The 21,505-nt window shown below is 39.5% G+C and overlaps 1 protein-coding gene across 12 annotated transcripts in view; it reads right to left on the reverse strand.

Annotated features, from left to right (window-relative positions):
• The window catches only part of ATP2B2 (ATPase plasma membrane Ca2+ transporting 2), a 273,342-nt gene that overhangs the window by 197,905 nt on the left and 53,932 nt on the right, over nt 1–21,505 (reverse strand). The window contains exon 1 of one of the 12 annotated variants that reach the window (XM_057404261.1): nt 11,912–12,066. The exons of 10 other annotated variants lie outside the window; for them this stretch is intronic. The gene's annotated coding sequence lies outside the window, so the exon portion shown is untranslated. Of the gene's footprint in view, nt 1–11,795; nt 12,067–21,505 lie in introns of those variants that run through there. One more of the 12 variants, XM_057404263.1, reaches the window with a different exon arrangement.

Raw genomic sequence — 21,505 nt, forward strand, 5'->3', positions numbered from 1 at the left:
TAGGAAGAAAAATCAAACCACCACATATTTAATGGTCAGCAGAAGAAAGCATGAGAATAGTTCTATATACTATTAGAATTCTCCCTAGGTAGATGGGAGACTTCGGCTCAAATCTCAAACGGAACAAGGCACCAAACCCTAACTTCCTATGTTCCTCAGGTCCTTCTACATTAGAAGACAACAAGCATTAGCGCTTTGTGAAGCTCCAAATTCTAAAGACTTCAGCAAACTTCACAGCTGCTTTTGAAGAGACCAAAACTGCATGTGAAGGTGTTGGGAACGGTTACATGTGTGTGTAATGACTTCCACCAAAACAACAACATACACCCTTAACAATCTGAGATTGAAACATTCTGTTTCAATTAGTTTAAGTGCTGTTAATTATGCATTCACCAGAAATGACAGCTTTAACTTCTGATTCCAAGCAGATCTGAAAATTAAAAGCATAAACCCAATGACTGTTCTTGTAAGTAGAACACACTTGGGGATAACTGAGATCTTATGGAATTTAGCATATTTTTTTTTTAGCATACCTTTTCTTCATCTAAATAAAGTTTCTGGGGAAGAAAAGTAAAGGTCCTCTGTTGATTATACCTCTCAAAAAGTGATGCAATACAGAATGTTCTGGCCTTTGACCATAAAGTGATTATCTGAAAATGAAATTTAAGTAAGCCTTGCATTCATTTCCTATCAGAGTATCAAAAAAATGCCTAAAAGAGAATTTTTGGAAGAAGTATCTTGAGACATTTGGAAGAAAAACCCCCCAAAATGCTGAGATAGATTGACAACCCCCATTTCTGAAGCTACATCTAGTACATTGTATTGCTTTATTGATTTGTTGGGTTCTCAATTCTTTTAGGTATAAACGCTGCTACAGAAACATCAGTTGGTTACTATGGTATTTTGCTGCCCATTTCTAAACCAAAAGGGCTTTGCTAAATCTCTGAATTCTTGTCACAACCGAACTTCTGAAATTCCCTGACCATGAATGACAGTCACAGATTCACTCTAACTCCGCGTCGCTCCATCGGTCACCGGGCCCAGGCAAAGGATTCCGTTATTAGAGATGCAGATACATCTACAAATGAATCAACAAAATTTAATCCCTGCCTCTACAGGCAGAAGGGGTAACAAGGAATTACCTGCATTTTGTCACAAGTTCTGCAGAGATCCATGTCTAAAAACAGCAAGAATCAGTGATACTATCAGGTTGTGTACCAGGTGTACTAGTTTAACACAACCATATCGTAAACACTGGGATTTCCATGATTAATCTTAAGAGCACTGCTTGACTCATCCTCCTGCACTGACTTAATACCTGAAATCTGCAAGTAAACAAAAAATGTAATCCAGCTGTTCCCGAGGTTTGCATACTAATCAGCTCCTATATATTTCCAAGAGAAGCAAATTCACACCTCCTGACAACAGATTTGTTTTTCATAGTTATGTTCTGTGGACCCATCTGCAATATTTCACACATCAGGGAATTAAAGCCACCTTACTTCTAACAATTTTGAGCAATCTCTGAATCTGTTTTTTAATCAGCAATCATACAAGGACAGCATTCCCCCTCGGCAACCTTGAGAATAAAGAAAGGAAATTGTCAATTTGCCAACAACAATCTTGGCATGTTTGAATACAACCCAAAAAAAAAAAAAAAAATAAACTTATATCTCAGAAAATTAAGCAAAACTAATCGAAACATAAACCACATCTGTGACTTGCATGCACCAAACCCACGTGTCATCCCAAAATGCATATGCAGTCTGCTGCTCCCGATGTCAGGGAGCAAGCCAGCCAGGTTGTGGATTACCCAGATACCACCTCTTGGTACAGCTTACATAAACCTGGTACTCCCTCTGTAAATCAGTGCAAAGACCTGAGGTGAGCACTTTAAATACACAGCTTTATTCGCATCTATTTGAGTGTCCACTGTTTTGCTGCTTTTGAAAATGAATGTAAACCACTTCCTCAGATGTGTTCCTCACTAACCTGATGTTTAGGTTGCTTTTTGTAATCCCTTGCAAGAACAGAACTTAGCAAGTTCAGGCACAACTATTTAAGAAAGCACCTTCGGTCCTATTGTCAAAAATTATTCCAGCACTTGGGAGCTGCACCCATGGAATACACTGAGCAGAACAGACTATCTCCGTATCTCTGTACCAGCAGCTCAAGTGACCTTCAAGAAATTATGCAAATAGTAAAAATCTTCATCTACCATCTCAACTTATTTTAGCATTTTTCAAAGCTGCAGCTCGCCCATGCCTTCCCATGACTGCCAAAACCACGTACACTGTACACCTTCTTTTAACAGGGTGAAAAACATTCCTGTAGCACTCTCTGTACTCCTGCTCTTCACTTACATCACAGCCAAAAGGCAATGACACAGGAAAATCTGTGTATGTGCCTGTTTATCTGCTTCTCTGGTTGACCTGATCTGCCACTTGCAAGCACACAGGAACAACAGCTTATTTGCTGAATCTGTTTACCCCACTGTCATTCAAGATGTAGCATGATGCTTAAATAGGCAACAGTCAGATTAATATAATTGAGGATGCAGTTCAGAGTAGACAGGAAGCCACGCTGCAATTGCAAAGCGCTTTTTCTCTTATGATTAAAACATCCCCAGGGTTCTATCCGTATAAAGACATACCCGCAGCAGAGATGCACAGAAGCCAGAGGACCAAGAGAGACGAGTTCTTCCTTTTCAGACTAGCTCCACGGTTTGAAAGGAAGAAACATGAATCACGCGAAGTTGCCGTTTTCATTGCATAAGAACCACTGGCGGATTTGTCATTCCTTTCGACACATTATCATCAGAGCTATATTTCTATTACAGAAGACGTTTCAGGCACCAGAATGAAATCCCAGCACACAGATACAGAAAATCTCTTAAATGGCCTAATTTTCTTTTACTGCAGTGACATATGCCTCTCTGCTATTCCCAAACAGATTAGAAAGACTCTGTCCAAACACAACAGAAGAAAAGCAAATAAGGAGCAAACCAGTGAATGAAAAGGAGCTCAAGTCTTCAGCATCACAGGACTGACCAGCAAAATTCAGATTTCTTTGTACTGTCATTGCTATTCCCAGTAGAGGAAAAAACAGATACGCAGAGTACAGGCGGCCTCCTCCTGTAGAGATCCAAACACTGTTATCACAGATGGTAGAGGAAAAAGTAATATTGCTGCTGTAGACGCTTGCTGAAGTCTTTCTGACTAGTCTCACGTAAGCTATTTAGTACCTCAGCACAAAAATATGAAAGCATTTCACTTTGAATTACTTGTCCTTGCTCACAAGTTGTCAAGGAAGTCTGAAGAATAGTAACACCAAGAGTAAAGTAACAGCGGTGGAAAAGGGCTTATCAAAGCCTACCATTACCTGCAGCATTTCACAGGTCTAACGACGTTCAAAAGCAGTGTCCACAGACAGAAACGCTCTGCTGCAGCCAGAACTGCATGACAGCCACATCCCCCCCACTTGATAACCACCAACTCAGTGTTAAAACTTGGTATAATGATTTAAGTGACATTTGCCCTAGAAATGAGCCCTCCAACTCCTACTGAAGCACACAGGAGTCACAAGTGGAATAACAGACAGAAACTATTTCTGTATCTGTGCAGAGTTGATCTTTGCCTTTTCTCTAGCCTAGATTTATATCTCCCTTAAGTGATCAGTGTTGGCCTAATTCTACTCCCATTTACTTCAGCTGAAGCTTTGCCATCAACTTCAAAAAAAAATGGATTTAACCCAATAGAGTTCATTTTGATAAATTCTGCTTGCAGAGAGGAGGACCTCTGCTTCTCCATCAGAGGATAGGATGATGTATTTTTACAACAGGCTTCACAGCTAGATGACATTGCTATGTCCTACATTCACATTTTGGTTTTGAGCAACACTGCAGTTCTGAAGCAACTCCTACAACCATCCCTTTTTATTCCATGTTAGTTCAGTTTGCAGAACAGCTTTGGGGCTCATGAACTAAATTTCTTTTGGAGGAAGCAAAGCAGAAGCCCCACTGCAGGTTCACACCAAAAGCACCCACCACGTACAGATCTGAAACAATTGCAGGTCTTTGGAAAGCTGTCACATGCAGTGAGCCCATGCTGTCCAAAGGCTCAGACAAAATCTAGCCCAACATAAAACCTGCACAGATGCAGAGGCCCCAACACTGACTGCTTCAAGCTATTGATCCTATTGATCTGCTCCTAATGCACCAAATGACCTGCTGATACAGACACATTTCTAATTCCAGTTCTACTTCTTATCTCTAGAATCTTTTTATTTCCCATTTAGCATTAGAGATATTCATGACCTTCTGTGGTTTATTACCAGATTCTTACTTAAACAAATTTCCTTTTTTGGATTATGGCCTCAGACCTATGCCTCCAGCTTACAGGGAACTGACTCTATTTGTTTAAAATTCTCTCCCAGAATCAACCTTCCCAGACATTTTTAGCCAAGAGATCATTTGTTTAGCAGTGCATTAACCAGTACTGCTCTGGAACATCTCATTTTATGCACTAGGCCTAAGAACTGCAGTGAAACTTAGGCACCTGCAAATCCATGATCAGAATACAATATTGAAAGGAACACTACAAAAGGAGCCCTTTGGAAAAGGGTCAACATTTCAAAACCCATATTACCTATGTAGCAGGAACAGCAATATTTTAGGCTTTTCAGCTTCGGCAGAAGGACGGACCATTACCGAAGGTATGCCTGCAAACACTACAGTGGGAATGAAAGAAGATGTACTGAAAGACTCATTTAAAAAAACACCGTCAGAGAAAGAGTAATCCCAACACAGCACGGCACAGACACTCGACAGGGACAGAAGTCTGACTGCTTTCATGCAGGTCGAATACGTCAGGCTTTACCCAGCTAAAATTCCCTTTAACAACTATATCCTAAAAGTCTTGGGAAGCCTTCTGTCTGAAGGAGCATCTCGTTCTGCCAGCAAACTGCCTCGAAACCAGGATTTACTTTAATTTATTGCTCACACCCCAAGATTAGGACAGACATCTCCTGACTGGCAGAGCTCTAGCTGCAGGACTGCCTGCCCCTTGGCTCTGCTCTGACCTAGGCTGGGCACCTCTACCTCTGCTCCGCCTCTCTGTTCTACCCATGGAGGCCTCTGAAGGATGAAGTGAGAATTCCCCTGGCAATCCTCCTTTTAACAAGGGAAGGAGCAGTAGTTACCCACTCATTTTTATCCCTGTAACCGTAATCAGCCCACCCTGTATTTCAGCAGCGCCACCTTCAAGTTAATAGAGTGTAAATTTTGTCACAGCTCATTGTCTTCTTTTGTTTACTATTTTGTGGTGCATCTATCACTAATCCCACTGCAGCATAATTCACCAATGGAAGGTGACACTTCCAGGAAGGGTGCTTTAACAACAGAAACACTAATTAAGAAGCACTGTAATTATACTGCAGAAACAAGTGACAAACTTCCTGCATAGCACCAAGTACATGGACTCAAGCAGTCCAGATTAAGTCAACGTTTTTTTCTCATTGCCCTAACTTTTATATAATTTCACACAGTAAATGGAAAACTCATCTAGAAATGTGGGGCAGGTCACTTAGCACTGTTGCAAGCAACTCCATAATAATATTTAAAACGGAAAGACTTTGAGACTATACCTGTAATGTTTTTCAAATTCCCTACACAGGACAAGCCTGTGCTGCTTTCACTCCTCTTTCAGCACCTTCCACTTCTGCCTGTCTGAATTCCACCTGATGGAATCAACTAAAGACACCAACAGAAAATCATATACCTGTCATGTAAAACTATAAAACATCAAAAAGGAAGCCAAGTTGGCCACACAGAAAGCATAACCTCCTACACCAACCAATAAAGCACGAACTGCCGTTTCAAGTCAGTGTTCCAAGACTGGTAGGACCCTTTGACTCCAGAGGTCCCATCAGACCGACAGTTGTACATGACTCACAAAAACGCAGGCTCACACTTCCGTGAGTTTCTACTTTCAAATTAAACCCAACTTTTTTAATCCTTTTCTCCATTTTGTTTCATAACAAAACTATAGGATAATTTTGGTGGGAAAGGATCTTTGAAGGTCACCTAGTCCAATTCATTGCCAACTTTAAATGTGAAATAGGGTCATACCCAGCTGAGCTCTGAATATCCTCAAGGATGGAGATTCCCACCCATCTGGGCCACTGTTCCCATGTTGGAACATCCTCCTGGTGAGCAAGTTCTTTATATTTAATCAGAATTTCCCTTACTGCAACTTCTATTACCTCATATCCTTTTGCTGTGTACCTAAGAGACGAGCCTGGCTCTGCCTTCTTTTATAACCCTCCACTGGGCAACTGAAGAGCAACCCCCTAAGTCATCTCTTCTCCAGACTGAACAACCCCAGCTCACTCCACCTCTCTTTGCATGCTGTGTGCTCCCTACCTTGATGGCCCTTCACTGGACTTCCTCCAGTTGTATTTGTCCTGTTCTGGGGAGACCAAGACAGGTCCCAGCACTCCTGCTGTAACTTCACAAGTTTTAAACAGAGAGAGGAAGTTAAAAAGAGTGAAGTTGACAGTTATTAAGAAGTTTAGTGACCAGATTTTAGCTCAGGCATCCTGCAAATCACAGTTAAGGTCTACCTGCCATACCAAACTGGTTCCATTGCTCATACAATGCCATCATTTACACAATACCTCCAAGAGTAAATGAAGAGTGGATATAATTTGCCAAAATCATTGGGAGTAGGACTTCATTTTCAGAATCAATGATCAGTTTTCATAATTGGTACTGAGGAAAATAAGGAAACATTTGACGTATAATGAAGCACTTCCATTTGATGGAAAAGGTAAACCTAGAGTGCATTTTCAGAACCACATTTCAACCTCAAGGTCAAATTCTGCAAATAAAGATTAACTACATTTATTACATACAGGATTAGCCACGTAAGAGCGATTCTTTTAAAATCTCTTTTCCTTCAGTCCACAAAATATTGGAATTAGGGGATTCGACTCCCATCAGTGAAGGAGTTCAATACATTTATAAACCTCCATTCACTGTTGCTATCAAGCCACCCTTGTTAAAAAAAAAATAATTTTGATTGTTAAGGGGAAAATAAACATATATATATCTGTTTACTAGCTCTAGCAGGTTGCATAATTCCCCCAAATAATCCATGCAATACTGATACTTGCTATATTGGAAGTTTCACAGCATACACAAGAATGCAATACCTAAAGCTGAACACCAACATTAGGGTCCAAGACACTATGAGGCTATTAATCATCTCTACCTTTGTTTTACAAATGCAATTTGAAAAAGGAGGCTGTGGTAAAGGCAACAGGAAATCAAAGCAGCATTCAGAGATTAGTAACTCAACCAGCTTTCCCAAGACTGAAATTTATCCCAAAGGGAAAGGTCTGGACATGCACTAAAGTGGGCAGGCATCATGTGAAGTGGCAGAAAAACAAAGGACCAAATCAATTAGTACTTCAGTGAAGCCACAATATTAATAAAGAGAGAACTTGTGCATGAAGTCATTCTCTCTTGTTTAACCAAAGTAAGATCAGCGCTCACCTAGAAAAAGCAACAGGGAGGCAGTTGGCAGCACTGGTAACAAGGGGTAGCACCCTTGGCATGGGAAAGGATGTTAATTTAGCTCTTAAATGTCTTATAGTCTTATCTCATACTCAGCAGTTGGGCAGCAGGAGTTATGCAACTCTGCAGCACCCGTAGAGATGTGGAAAGTGGAGTCTGTCCACAGCACCAGCAGAGCACTGCTGTCATACTATGTGTCAAGGAAGATGGACAAGCAGAAAAACTGGAGAATGAAGGAGTCATTCAAACTGTCTAAAGAGAGCAGGAGAAGACCTTAAGCCTCTCCCAAAGAACTGTGACCCAATGGAGATGATAGGGAAAGACTAGTATCGATACAGACCTTCACCATGGAATTCAGCTGAAAGAAAACCTACTGATGCTGCTTTGTAGCATGGCTTTCCCACTCCATCTCATGTTACTAACCAACATCCTCACTTCTGCTTCTCAGGTACCAGAACTTGACAGGCACAGACTAGTTTGGCTGAGTTGTCTAAATATGAACATCATTTCCAGCCTGCCTAGACAGTTTTTAAAAGGAGAACCAGCATGAAAAAGATATCTGTTGCAGAGAAGTCAGCTGGTTACGGTGGATATGGTGATTCAGGCTCTAAGCCTTCTTAAATTTACAACCCGCTAACCAAATCTGTGTCCATATTCAGATGAAGTGATTGGGCAGTGAAGTTCAGAGCAGTAGTCTTTTAGAGGCAAATCCAATTAGGATTGGATTTCATTTCTTTAAAGGTGCCTAAAGTTCCTAAACAATGACTGAACAGCTTTCTAAGGCACCCTGCAATAACCTTTATGTTACGATGCACATGGATTTTGCAACACATAGAAATCTCATTAGTAGCAAGAAGGACTGTAGGACTTAACCCACATGATGCATTACCATTGACATGCTCCCTATGGAATTAATAAAGAAAATGCAAACACTTTCTAAGTCAGTTTTTTACAACAGTAAATAGCTTACAAATGGTTCCACAGCCACTTTTACTGGTGCACATCGGCTCCAATCATTCCTTTACCTCAGCTGAAACCTCAGCCCTTAATTATCAGCCACTGTTAAGACCTGATATGTCTCCTGATACTAACAGCATACCTTCCCTACAAAAACTTATAATCATTCTTTGGGAGTTTTATACCTTCACTTAAGAAACTAGGCAATTACAGCTTGCTCATGTTCTATTTTGTGGTGCCAGTAGTTTTCTTCACCTTGAGAAAATTTTGCATCATTATTCTAATTACAATAAGTGGGAGTACACAAAATCTTTCCAACAAAGGAAAGAAACTGAGATGGCAGATGCTGACATTTTATACTGCAAAATACCAGAAGGGGAAATAATGAAATACTAGAACTGCCACTTACCCAGGTAAGAGTCAGCTGCTGTAAATAAAAAACTACATTCTTTGAAAATCATTCAGGTGTTGATGAACTGCCTCAGTCATTTATACTGTTACAGAATAAACCTACAGTGACTAGAACTGTTTATTTAAAAGAATAGTTGCCAGTACAACACAAACAGTATGTATGTGTTTGCGATGCATTTATAACCCCAAACCCCATGCAGGCAAGTTTTCCCTGGTGTCCTGACACACCGTCACGCATGGAAAACACATGTTGTTTCCTGAAGAGCTTTCACATGACATTACCGTGCTGAACACAACTGTGCATTTAAATGCTCTACTACACCGTTTCCATGCACAAGAGGGCTGCCTGCCTAGCCAACTGTGATACCCAACGTCCGAGATGCCATGGAGCAACTGCTCCCCAGCGTTTTGAGGAGAGTGAAGGAGTTGAACACTTTAACAGTTTCCTCTTTAAGTTCTCAAATTTATTAAGGTCTCTGTGCTAGGAAAACTAGAAAGTTTGGATTCAAATAAAATACATAATTACGCAGGATTTTCTCAATCAGAGAGAACTTCAGCGAAATAGAACGAGGACCCTACATGTGTACCTGGTTTAGATGGGCAGAACTGAGGAGTCACAGCCACCTCTTCTGCAGAAGAAACCTTTGGATATTTATGCAACCAGAGAAGTCATAGCACTCTTTTAAAATACAGAGTAAATTCAGTTTCAGTCTGTCCTCCAGATAGCACAGATTTCTCTGTGTTGTACTTGAGTAACCTCTTACATAATCCATCAACTTCCTTATTTTAAAATACATATAAAATACTCTGAGTTTGAGTCCAGTGATAACAAAGTAGTCACACAAATCTGAATGCCTCTTAAACCCACTTTCTTCTTTTGACAACTGCCTGAGAACAGAGAGTGCAGTGAGCTGTTCTTCCTTTAAATTTAGCTTCTACCTCTGTGGAAACTCCTTCCAATACTCCAGTATTCATTGCCTGGTCTTTCCATTCAAGCGGAAAGGGACAATGGACCTGATTTGGCTGGCCCATTCTCATGACGAATTATTAGCTTCATAGCTACAGGGAAGTTACAGAAAGGCAAAACTGAGCACACGTCTAAACAGAAAACACCATTTCTTTCCTTTACATCTGAGCTGTGGAAGGGTTTTGTACCTGTACTAGTGCTTGTCCCCAGCAGTGGGATAGCTGCCTGCTGTAGCAGCTCTGTATCTCACACCTCTGTCTCACAAGAAGAGCAGCATCCAGCACTGGTACCACCCCAGACGGATGTGGTGTCCTCAGAGTCCACGTGAGGCTCTGGACTTGCTCATGAATCTGGTTGACATGGGATTTTTCTGAAATTAGAACATTGCCCCATTTTCAGTAAAGCCTCCAAGATGCCAGGGTTGTCCCTGTTAGCAAGGACACTCCTTGAAAATGAGGACATCTGATAACCTTAAAGAAGGAGGGTAATTAATCTCATACCTGCAACATTTTCTCCTAAAGAAACAGTGATAAAAGTAACCTCCTATTAGAATACCATTAAATGCAGTTATTATGCAATGCTCGTTACATAACCCCGCTTTACCAATGCCGGGTATTTTATTTTCAGGCAGAATTCACTTTCACAGACTTGCCCACATATGAACATATTTAAAAGTATGGATTGCCTCTCTCAAAGGACAGGAAAAAAGCTTTGGTCCTAGATACATTTTCAGCTAAATGGATGAACGGCAGAATGTCTGCCAGTATCTCAGATGTAACTTGAATCCTTAAGAAGTCTTTTTGAGAATCCCTTTTCAGCTAATTCCTTTCAGAGGAGTCATAAATTTCATATAAGCACTTGCAAATCCAAATATATCACCCTATGCAGATATTTGGTACCATCTGAATTTCAGATAAAACTGCACTGTGAATCTGTTCAAAATTTAAGGATAAGCAAAATTTGACTAAGTAAAGCATGACAACTTGCACATTTGTTGCTGTATTTATCAAAACTATTTTTGTCTTCTATTTTCCTTTATCCCTCCTTCCAATGAGGAGCAGGAATAGTGATGCATTCCCTGTTCTAATAAAATATATAGTCTAATTTTACTTAATAGGTTCAGTTGGTTTAGAAATAAATTATAACTTCCAAAATAGACATTTGGATATTTTGCTTCTTGGTGTCTCAGCCCAAGTTCAAGGCAAATAGAAATCCACAGCTAGGAAAGAAATGAATTAAACAACACTGCATGTGAAATTCTGACAAGGCAAGATGCATTTTTAAAAGATTATGTTTAAATAGGAAGGATGGAAACTTTCAAAACAGAAATCCCTGCAAAGTACAAGCATTATTATATAAAATTCATTAATAAGCTGCTTTTTTTTCTTTCCAGATATTGGAAATATTGAACATTTACTATTACCTATTAAATTCATCCCAAAACACTGCATTGATAAGGAGCTTGGAGGTATGCTATGTGACAATTGCTAATGAGAGTATAAGCAGCTGGTTAGTATTTCAGGTATATCATCATCCTTTGGTAATAAATCCTGACAAAACAGTAAGCTTAGTTTTTCTTTTACATAAATGATTCTATTATAATGAATCATTTCTATCACTGTACCTTCTAAAATTAAAGCGTAGGGGATGTTTTCAAAGCAATTATCATTTGCCTTCTGGCTGTACAAGCTAATAATGGACATTTCTCTATCTAACAAGCCCACGTATCTGCCTTATGACTTACAAGTAACTCAAGTTGCTACTCATCATACACACCGCTTGCATACCTTACCTCCGAACACTAAATACTGTCCACACAGCATAAAATTATCCTATGCAAAGCATAGCAAGAAAGTTACCATTAGAAGCATTAGTGTCCCGTACCTGAAATCCTCCAGCCACTGAGATTGTGTTACTGAGCCAAGAGATGAATTATGCAGATGAGAGGAGCTACCCGTTACAGCAGGAAGGCACGAGTGACCACGGTGTGATGTACTCACCCAGGACCAGCTCCAGAGGGCTCTGACCATGAGCTAGAGGAGAGGTACCTCTCCTGGAAGGGGAGCACTCTCTCTCCACCCCTGCAGCCTGGTCTCTCCTCTCTCCTGTCTGTCCTCGCCCCGCTCCCCACGGAGCACACACTGCCTGGAGAAAGGCAGGAGCAGCAGTGCGCTCCTAACGCGCAGCACGCAGCGAGGGCAGCGGAGGAGGGAACGAGAGGAGGTAGTTGCTCCTTTATTAACAAACCCTGAAAAATAAAGTGACGTTGTTACAGTTTCCCATTCCAGAGCTTTTAAACTGTCTCTTCTCCAGCTCGCAAGGGAAGGCAGCAAAGAAATTGGCTTCATCTGCCCTGTCAGCCCCTGTGTGCCTCATTTTTTTAATGCACCGCGGCTATGCAAGAGAATAAAGCCTGGGCTTTGTGCACACCTCAGGCTATTGAGCAGGGTAAAGACAGTTCTTTACTCATGAAACAAACGTTAAGCATGTGCAAAGCTAAGCCAGGCAAGATCCACTGAAGTTAGAGGCACTTAAAGCAGAAATAATGACTTTTAGAAACCACTATTCGGAAATGCCACTGTAAAGACAGGAAGGCAGTAAGAGCTCCAACCACTGCCTGCGAGATTTACACAAGTGTTTTATATGCAATGTAAGACTGGTGGCAAAGGAAGTCTTCACACTAAACCCAAAATACCATGCGAGTTATCAGTTATATCTGAAATATCTGAAAACACGAGGTAGTGGATTAAATGGGATCAAGCAGAAGATGAAACTGAATCCCAGGCTCCCTCCCTCTGAATCCCTCAACTAAGAGGGGAGGCAACTAAGTCATGGCTCCTATTGCTCAGCTTCTCTGCAGAGGTTGTGACACCATGTGTAAGCATACCTCTCTTGCTTTGTAAAACCTATCTGAATGGAACTATAACAAATTCAACTTAGAGCTTGGAGGAAATAAAGGAAAAGAGAAAAGGGAAAGACAGGTCTTAATAGTGTCCATTTTTAAAAATGTCCACACAAAAATAAGCAAGCCATGTAGCAGTAATCTACATTAAATATATATATGTATATATAGACACACATACACACACACCATGTTCCTACTGGTTGTATGTCTGTTCTGAACATCCATCATTTCCTCGTTTCTCCTCACGTTCTCAACAAACCAGTAGGTACACCTGCAGGAGCCCCGTGGAGGTTCGGCTCCCCAGAAGAATCCTGTCTGCTATTTTAACACTAAACACCAAACTGTCAAAATCCAGTCATTTCCCACAGATACACATTCTACCCCATTAATAAAAGACAGAATTGTGATTAGAAAAAAAAAATATAAAATATCCAGAATAAAGGAAGCTTTTAGTGTTGCCTTTTAAAACCATCCTCAAATTATCTCAGCAAAAGTTAACATATTTTAATGGTGCAAATTTTTTATCACTGTCACACTATGAAAAAGTGATCAAATTTCCATTTCAATCTGTAAAGCATAACATTTTCTCCTACAGACCCAATAAATATTTGTGATACAGTGATAGTGATATTATATCTTAGAAGATCAAATTCCACCTGTTGATGGGTTCTTGACCAATCTGAATTTAAAGTATTTCACATGTACAGCAGACCTCCTGTGACAGCGCAGTTGAGAAGAACAAGCAGTCTCAGATTCTTGTGTTTGTTTTGTGAGTGTAAAAACCACTAGAGAGAGCCTCACCCAACCATTAAAACAGTTAAAATCTAAGTAATTAAAACATTTTAAAATCTTACAGAAATTAAACATGGCCCTATGCAACCTGTTAAAAAGGTACACTTGAGGCATGCAACTGATCAAAAAGAAAACAAAATCGTACCTTACCAAGAAAGCAGTATGTGCAACATCCATAAAACACGTTTCTAAAGTACCAAGAAGAAACTGCTATTGGTAAAATGACTTATTTCTTGAGTCAAAGAGATAAATATGATCAAGATCTATTTGATACGACTTGGTCTATTAAAAAAAGCATGGTGTTTTATTCATATGTCATGTCTAAAGAAGAACTTGAGCAAGTAAGCACTGAAACTGTAACAGATTGCTGGGCTTCGTACGCTTACAAACCCAGAATGTTAAATCAAGTTAGAATTAAAACACGTTTAACCCATCTTTTACTGGTGTTTACAGTTATTCTACACTGATGACAAAGCCTTGCAAATACAGGTATTAAAATACAGGTGTATCCTCAAATATACTTCTCTGCCTCACAGGTACTTACAGTCCAAGCCAACTTCTAAAATCACAGCACACTGTGTCACTCAGAGCAGTTTGCTCAGCACCACCTCTCCACGCACCCACCCAAAGCCCCATTCACCCCGGCAGTCCTCGGCCAAACTTACAGCTCATTTCCAACCGGTTCTGCTGAAAAGTAACTCTTTGATTTATCAGGGGTTTGCACACATTGTACAGAATAGTATGGAGCTGATTTAAAGCAGACAGAAAGTAACCCATAAATATACTTCATGATTATTCAAAGCCCAAATGGCACCACGACCTGCCAAAGTACACGGTGCACTAAGCACGGGAGGCCCCAAACGCAGCCAGGTCTGTACACCCGAACAATGAGTGCCTGGAGCTCGGGGAGGGAAGAGGAGCGGGCAGAAGGGAAATGTCACCTCCAAGCAAACACTGCTGGCACTGCAACGCTTACACACATAAACACTTCTTCATACTAATTCCCATTTTTGAGACCCTATGTGTTTACTATCAGCACTCTGAACCTCAGCAGAGGAGTCTAAAGTTAACTAACTTATTTACCTTACCGTTACGATACTTTCCATCCTGAATAACTTGGGAATTGGTTTATCTACATTTATAGAGTTACATGCTTATTTCTTTGTTACTACTGTGATCAACCCAGAAAGGAAAAAATCTTGCGGGGGTGCTTAAAAATTATAGAACAAGACGACAGAAGTTTGGTTCAGAGGGCAGGAAATGGACATTCAAGACCATTCCCAGATACTACTTTAGGAAAGTCATTTTTGCCACTTCTCTAAGTTTGCACGAACCCCAGAGTAACTGAATGTTGTCTTCCCATTATATTAAAAGAATCATCTTTGTTAGCCAGATACATACACATTTCCCTATATATAAACTTAAGTTACTAGCCTAGGTAAATTTGTTAACAAATAGAATATTGTTTCTTATCCAAGTAGATAGTAGAAAAACTGTGTAATCTATGTAAGATAAGATACAGTAAGTCATACAATATGATAGATCACTGTATCAAGGCATATATATGGGGTTAAATGAGAGAGTAAAATGTCAAGACTTTACTAAAGAATGGAGGCGATAGAAAGCCAGTGGGAGGGTCCTATTGCTTGACAGAAGGGCACAACACACTGCTGGTTCCTTAAGCCATATCAGCTTTGGAATTGCATTTTTCTCTCTAAGAAATCAGAAGGTCATTTTCAGCCACGTTTTAAAATCTACAGTACCATTAAAAAGAAAAAAAGGCAGGAGAAATTAAGAATTAAATGAATCACAGAACTGGGAGATAATGAATTTGGCAAAGGGCAATAGGAAACAGAGGACACCTTTACTTCTATTTCCATAAATTTAGTAGTGTGTTGTCAACACTAAGAATAAAACAGCTCATTTAAAAGAAACTAGGATGTTTAAACAAAAACTGCCTACCAAAAGCTTGAGATAAAAACATGCACTTGATGAAATCAATGCACTGTATCTGTTATCATTTCAGAGGTGACCTTTGTATTAGACATTCCATTTCTCATCTTCTGAACAATTTTGCTTACACCACCTTTCTGTAAGCAAGTTGGAAAAGGTGTAAGAATTATGAATGATGAAAAAGGCTACCAGGGATGCACAACCAGCCCCAAAACCTGCGTAACTAAAGGAAATTCTACCTCACCTACAGAAAGGGAAAACCAAACTCAACTGCACAGATTTTTTTGTGCTACGGCAGCAGTATCCAAGACATACCACTGCAGCACATTTTTAGACATATAGACAGCACCTGAGCTGTAATATTTTATAAAGGTGTCAAATTTCTGTCCCCAAAGGTAACTGGGAAGTGCAAGACAGCCATTATGTCTCCAGATTTTAAAGACAATCACAAACCCCTGTAATACAATATTGACTATCATTATAATACACACCAACGTACAAATACAAATGCTGAAACTCTACAGCTTTATGCAGATTGAGTGCAAGGATGAAGGATGTCCTGAGCCAGTCGCATAGGGAGGTAGTCACTGAACAGCCTCCTTTCAACACCAGCTTCTGGGCTGTAGTCTGAATACATGCAGAAAGCCAGGGAGCAGCAACCTCCCCTTCTCTCTGTGCCAATCAGGAACTGAGCCAACATATCTTATAGGAAAATCGGACATAGGGAGACTTTCTTTATGCCATGAACTTAGATGCCTAAGCAAGACAAGACAGTCTTGGTCCACTGATTTCTGGCATCAGAATTGGCAGGCCCCAAAAATTAAACGCTTAGCAATTTTCAAGCCAGAATAACATAAAGAAATAAAATAGGGGAAAAAAATGAATCTATTTCATAGTCTCTATCATCTATGCACATTTCTTTTATCTGTAAGATTGCCCGATGTCCACAACACAGTTTGGTTACAAACGACTCAAACATTCTTGTGCACAACTTTATTAGTCTGAATTCATCCAAATGCATCTGTCCTGACAAACCTTTCTGTAATACAAGAATAGATTTTCTGCTTGAGGAGAAAGTTTCAAAAGTAAATGTCTGATACTTTTTAAAGTTCTATAAAAGATTTCTTTTAGAGGAACGACACAGTCTTTTTAAGTAATTCATCTGCTTTTTAAGTAGCTAGAACAGTGTAAGCCTAAGTTGCAAAACTCCTTTCAACCTCAGTAAAATTATCACTTAATTATATGCTAGGTCAGAACTCCCCACCCAAGAGAACAGGATTTAAATATCACATTCACATACTCTTCTCCTCAGACTGTTCTCACAGGCTGAATTCATTCCCCACCATGTTTTTTTCCATAATTACAACAATGAAAATATACAAACTATAATAAGAATGTCCCAAATACTTGGCCAAAACACAAATACAGCTTTAAAAATATCCTTCTCTCATTTAAGAAGGCCTAATAATCCCAGATAACAAACAGTCAAGTAGGAAGTTCCTGGAATTTACATGTTAAAACTGTTATACTCTGATCCCAACTACAGAATCAGCGCCACGTGTGCATCGAAGAATCCCAAATCCACAGGACACCCAACAGAAACCCTTCCGTGCGAGCATCTCCCAAGTCAGCCAAGCAGCCGTGACACCCAGTCCAGGCCTATGGGAATAGCTGGGGCTGGGCTGGCGCTTGGGAGCTCTTGGCTGGCTCTCAAAGCTGGCAGCAGCCATAGAAGACATGCAGGTTACAAAGCCCTATAACAGTAACTTGCAAAGAAGCACTTAGTGTGTGATGTCCCTGCCGATGGCAGGTGGTTGGAACGAGGTGATCTTAAGGTCCTTTCCAACCCTAACTATTCTACGATTGTATCTCCCAAGAAACTTTAACAGTAGCTACTCATGGAACAATTATGCAGCCTCTTCAGCAAAATGAACAGAGGAAAGTAAGTCTGCATTTTCTGACATCTGATTTGCTTTTGCTATGAAGTGCCAGGTATTTTATTAAAAAAAAAAAAAAAAGAGATCTTGACCTTTTTAATGAAAAAGAGAAAAAAACAAACCTGCCAAAACAAATAAAACATTCACAGAGAATGAGAAAGTCTGGTATAGCTTTTAACACATCATTTAGCAAAAGAGAATTTGCAACTGGTTGTAGTACTGGTCATTGCACATCTCGACAGCTGTAATTTCTGGAAAAGTATGTTTTGCAGTTATTTGAGTGGTGCAACTATTCTATTTAAATTATTTGTATTTTATTGATCTGGAACCCAGCAGCTGCTTACCCTTTAGCAAGTGCAGTACAACTGCTTCTCTGAACACCCAGCCTTTGCATGGAAGTACTGGGACATTTTGCACTTTAGACAGATCAGATATAACCAATACATGTAGTATCCCTGCTATTGTCTTTTACATTTTACAGAGTCAGAGTGATTGCTGTTTAATAAATTACTGTATTTCCCTGAAATTCAGGCACATCATTAAGGTCTTTAAAGAGAAGTCATCAAAATAGAAATTGTTCTCTTTTTTTCCTGAGTGTGCCAAGGGCTGGAGGGATCACAAAGACCATGCTGTTTTCCCTGCCTGCTTAGCTGAAGACATGCAAAAGCCACCTGGAAGGAGAAGAGCATCACTGCAACGTGTTTTCTAATGGAACCTTCAGAATTCTCCTTTCAGACTACTAAAATATACACATACCCAAAGATGTTTCAGAAGATGAAGCAGGAAAATAGAAAGAAACAGTTTACTTGTCCTTATACAAATGACAAATCTCTCGGGTTAATAAAGTTTATACCAATACCCTCATTACTTCATAAATCTGGGAGTGTTTCCTACAGTCATTCAAGCACTATTGTATCATGGCAGCACTATGCCACCAATGCCAAAATTCCAGAATACTTTCTCCAGAGCAACTTTGCAAAACTTTTCTTGTTTCCAAGAAATGACCCAACAAACAGGTAATGGGCCAGGGGGAAATATTCTGCTCCAGCAGCACATTAATGCAAATTAGGAGGAGGCAAGATTTATGCTTGATTACTCACCAGTGTCCTATCTTGCATCAACTTATTTGCTGCAGTAGAAGCCACTTACCAGCCTGAGAACTTCCATGTTCTTCATCCAGCAGAACCCAAACGATAACAGAGACCTAAGCGATTACCCCTCATAAGTGTAAAATAGTGTAACAAAAAGTCATTCTTCACATTTCAACTGTCTCTAGAAAAACACACATGAAAATAAGAAACCATTGTGCACCTGTAAAAATCCCACCAACCTCCTCTGCCAGCAAATGCTACTCAGTTTGAGTTTCAGAACAAGCCCTGTATGTAATACGGTTTCAGCCTGGGCATTCTGAACAACTGAGTTAATTTTCACTTCACCACGTGGAATTCAGAAATGCTCAAGATGATAATTTCTTGCTGAGATTGGAGATTAGTATAAATCCAACCATTCCATACGAGTGACTAAAAAATTCATCATCATCATTCATTTTGCTCCTGTTTATTCCCCCAGGTTAAATTTAAACCATATTTATATTAGTATTTTGCATGAGCATCATAGTATAAGTTAGAAAAGAAAATGCTGCCCAATGTTATTTTTAAATCTAAAAAAAAACTGGTCTCCAGCAGAAAAACTTTAATACTTACAAACATCATAAAAATATAAGCTGGCAGTCCTCAAAAACTCACCTCCCTTCTTGTACAGCATCTTATATTTTTCTACATTTCTGAAAATGATTTGTAGAAGAGCTTAACACATCATAACACCGAAGGGATACATTTGGCTTATAACAGGTACAATGGAAAGTGATATTGAAAAGGAGAAGCCTTTTTACCATTACCAAGAACCCTTAAGCATCAAACATTCATAAATATGTTTACATATATTTATAAATTATGAGTGGGTGACTTTGATATGGAAAGCTTTTGCAAGCAGCAATTAACCGTATTTGTGGTTTTTATATATAATCTTATGCACAAAAAGGACAAAAATTGGAAAAGACAATGTTGAAAAGGAAAACCCATTTCTAAAGATATTTCCATCTTCTTTCCACAAGCTCAATATGAGAAGCATATTGACAAGACTGTTCAGACAGGCCAGTATTACCCCCACAGAGGCAAACTGACATAAATTCTCTTACAACGGCCTGGAGGAACCCTCTTCACAATCCTAACACACAGTCAGGAGGAGTTATCTTCATTGAAAGAATATTTTAGCACAGAGAAAAAAGACAAAAATTAGTTACATTGCTCACAGGACAAATTCTTGGTTCTGGTCACAGGATTTGGGATTTCTTTCTTAGGTTCTGGGCCAGTAATTTGCCTTTAATTTGGAAGAAAAGCAAACCCGATCAAACCTGTTCTCTATTGCACCCTCAGTGAACTCAGAACATACACACTAAGCTTACATGTTGTAACAGATATGCAGGCCTGCATCTACACCACTCAGCACTCAGACACCCCTATTTAACAGTGGATTTTTCCAACACTCAACTTGTGACTACACTGGTTAGAAAAAACAGACCCCAAAATATGTCAGATTCAGCCCTTATTCTATACTACCAGGAAGAAAATAGATAGCAAAGGTGAAACTGTCACTTCCCACCTTAGTATTAAAACTCATGGTTTTGACCATCTGGAAGTTCTCACTGAAAAAGGTATCGTGTTGTATTGTACCTGTGTTCTTCAGGAAAATACACATCATCCTTGAAAAACATTAGTGTCACAAGCTATCAACAGAAAGGTTAAATATCAAAGTCAAACTATTCCTACCTCCTCTATCATACACACAGAAAGCATGGAAACTTTGGTTGCAGGTTTCTATTTACTACCTTTAACTATTTACTACCTTTTGTTATTTTTTATTTTTTATCATATTAGGAACTTTGCAGTTAACATTATAAACTTCATATATGTTTATGCATATATGCTCTGCATAAATTACATAAAATCTTGAACTTCACAGATTGTTTCTATGATAAATCTACAAACAGCAAAGATGCTCACTGGACATGCTGGCAAGAGAGCTGCACCAAGGGGACTGACTTAAGGTCCTTTTTCCAGTTTAAGAACTGATTTATTTTATACTGGTCTCTGAAAGTATTAGAAGTTAAAAATCACAGCAAATATCAGGATGTTCCCCTGTAACTTCAGAGATCCCTTGGATGCCTAAATTTTTGCTTGGTTGGGTTTTTTGCAGAACTGGAACAAGATTCTCCTGAAACAATGGAACAGTTTTAGTGAAAGTAGTTCTTATGGGTCATTTAAAATGTTGCAAATTTGAGAACCAGCTACTTCGAAGCTACTCACAGTAGTAAAACTCTTCCTATGGACTTTATTATCCCACCTCTCATCTCAATCTGTAATGAATGGGTTACAGCAATGCTCACTCAAATGTTAAAAATAACATTATTAATTCAGATTTTAAAGCCAGTCTGTTCCCTGACAGCTGATGAGAAACAAGGTCACAATTATTTCTTTGACAAACAGGCACCCCAGGAAGAGGTATTTTCTTGTAGTACTCTTGCGTTTCCCTGTATGTCTCATCTACCTGTTACTGCTGATCCATAACTTGGGAGCACGTGACTTCCAAGCTCTCTCTTATCATCACATTGGAGAGGATCTGAATTTACTACTCCAGAATTACTGTTCCTGCATAATAGCAATGAGTTGGATTTGCTTCCCAATACAAATGCCTGGTTCGTGCTTAGCTCAAAGGATTTTGCATTTACGTTGCTTGGTTTTAAATACTTCTATTGTATTTCTTTTTTTGGGTTGGTTCTGCCCACCCTTCTGGATGAGAATCTTCAAACATGCAGACACAACGATTGCACTGCAGAAATATTAAGGACTTGTATGCCCTTGAAGTATGACAAGCATGATGATTGTTTTAATCTCCTTTTAAGCACTGCAGGTAGCAGTCCAGTCCTGCTTCTATGTTTTCAAGTGGTC

Source organism: Pezoporus wallicus, unplaced genomic scaffold, assembly GCF_028554395.1.
Source record: "Pezoporus wallicus isolate ANWC-B61680 ecotype Strahan unplaced genomic scaffold, APGP_CSIRO_Pwel_v1 contig_5935, whole genome shotgun sequence".
Classification (NCBI taxonomy): Eukaryota; Metazoa; Chordata; class Aves; order Psittaciformes; family Psittacidae; genus Pezoporus; species Pezoporus wallicus.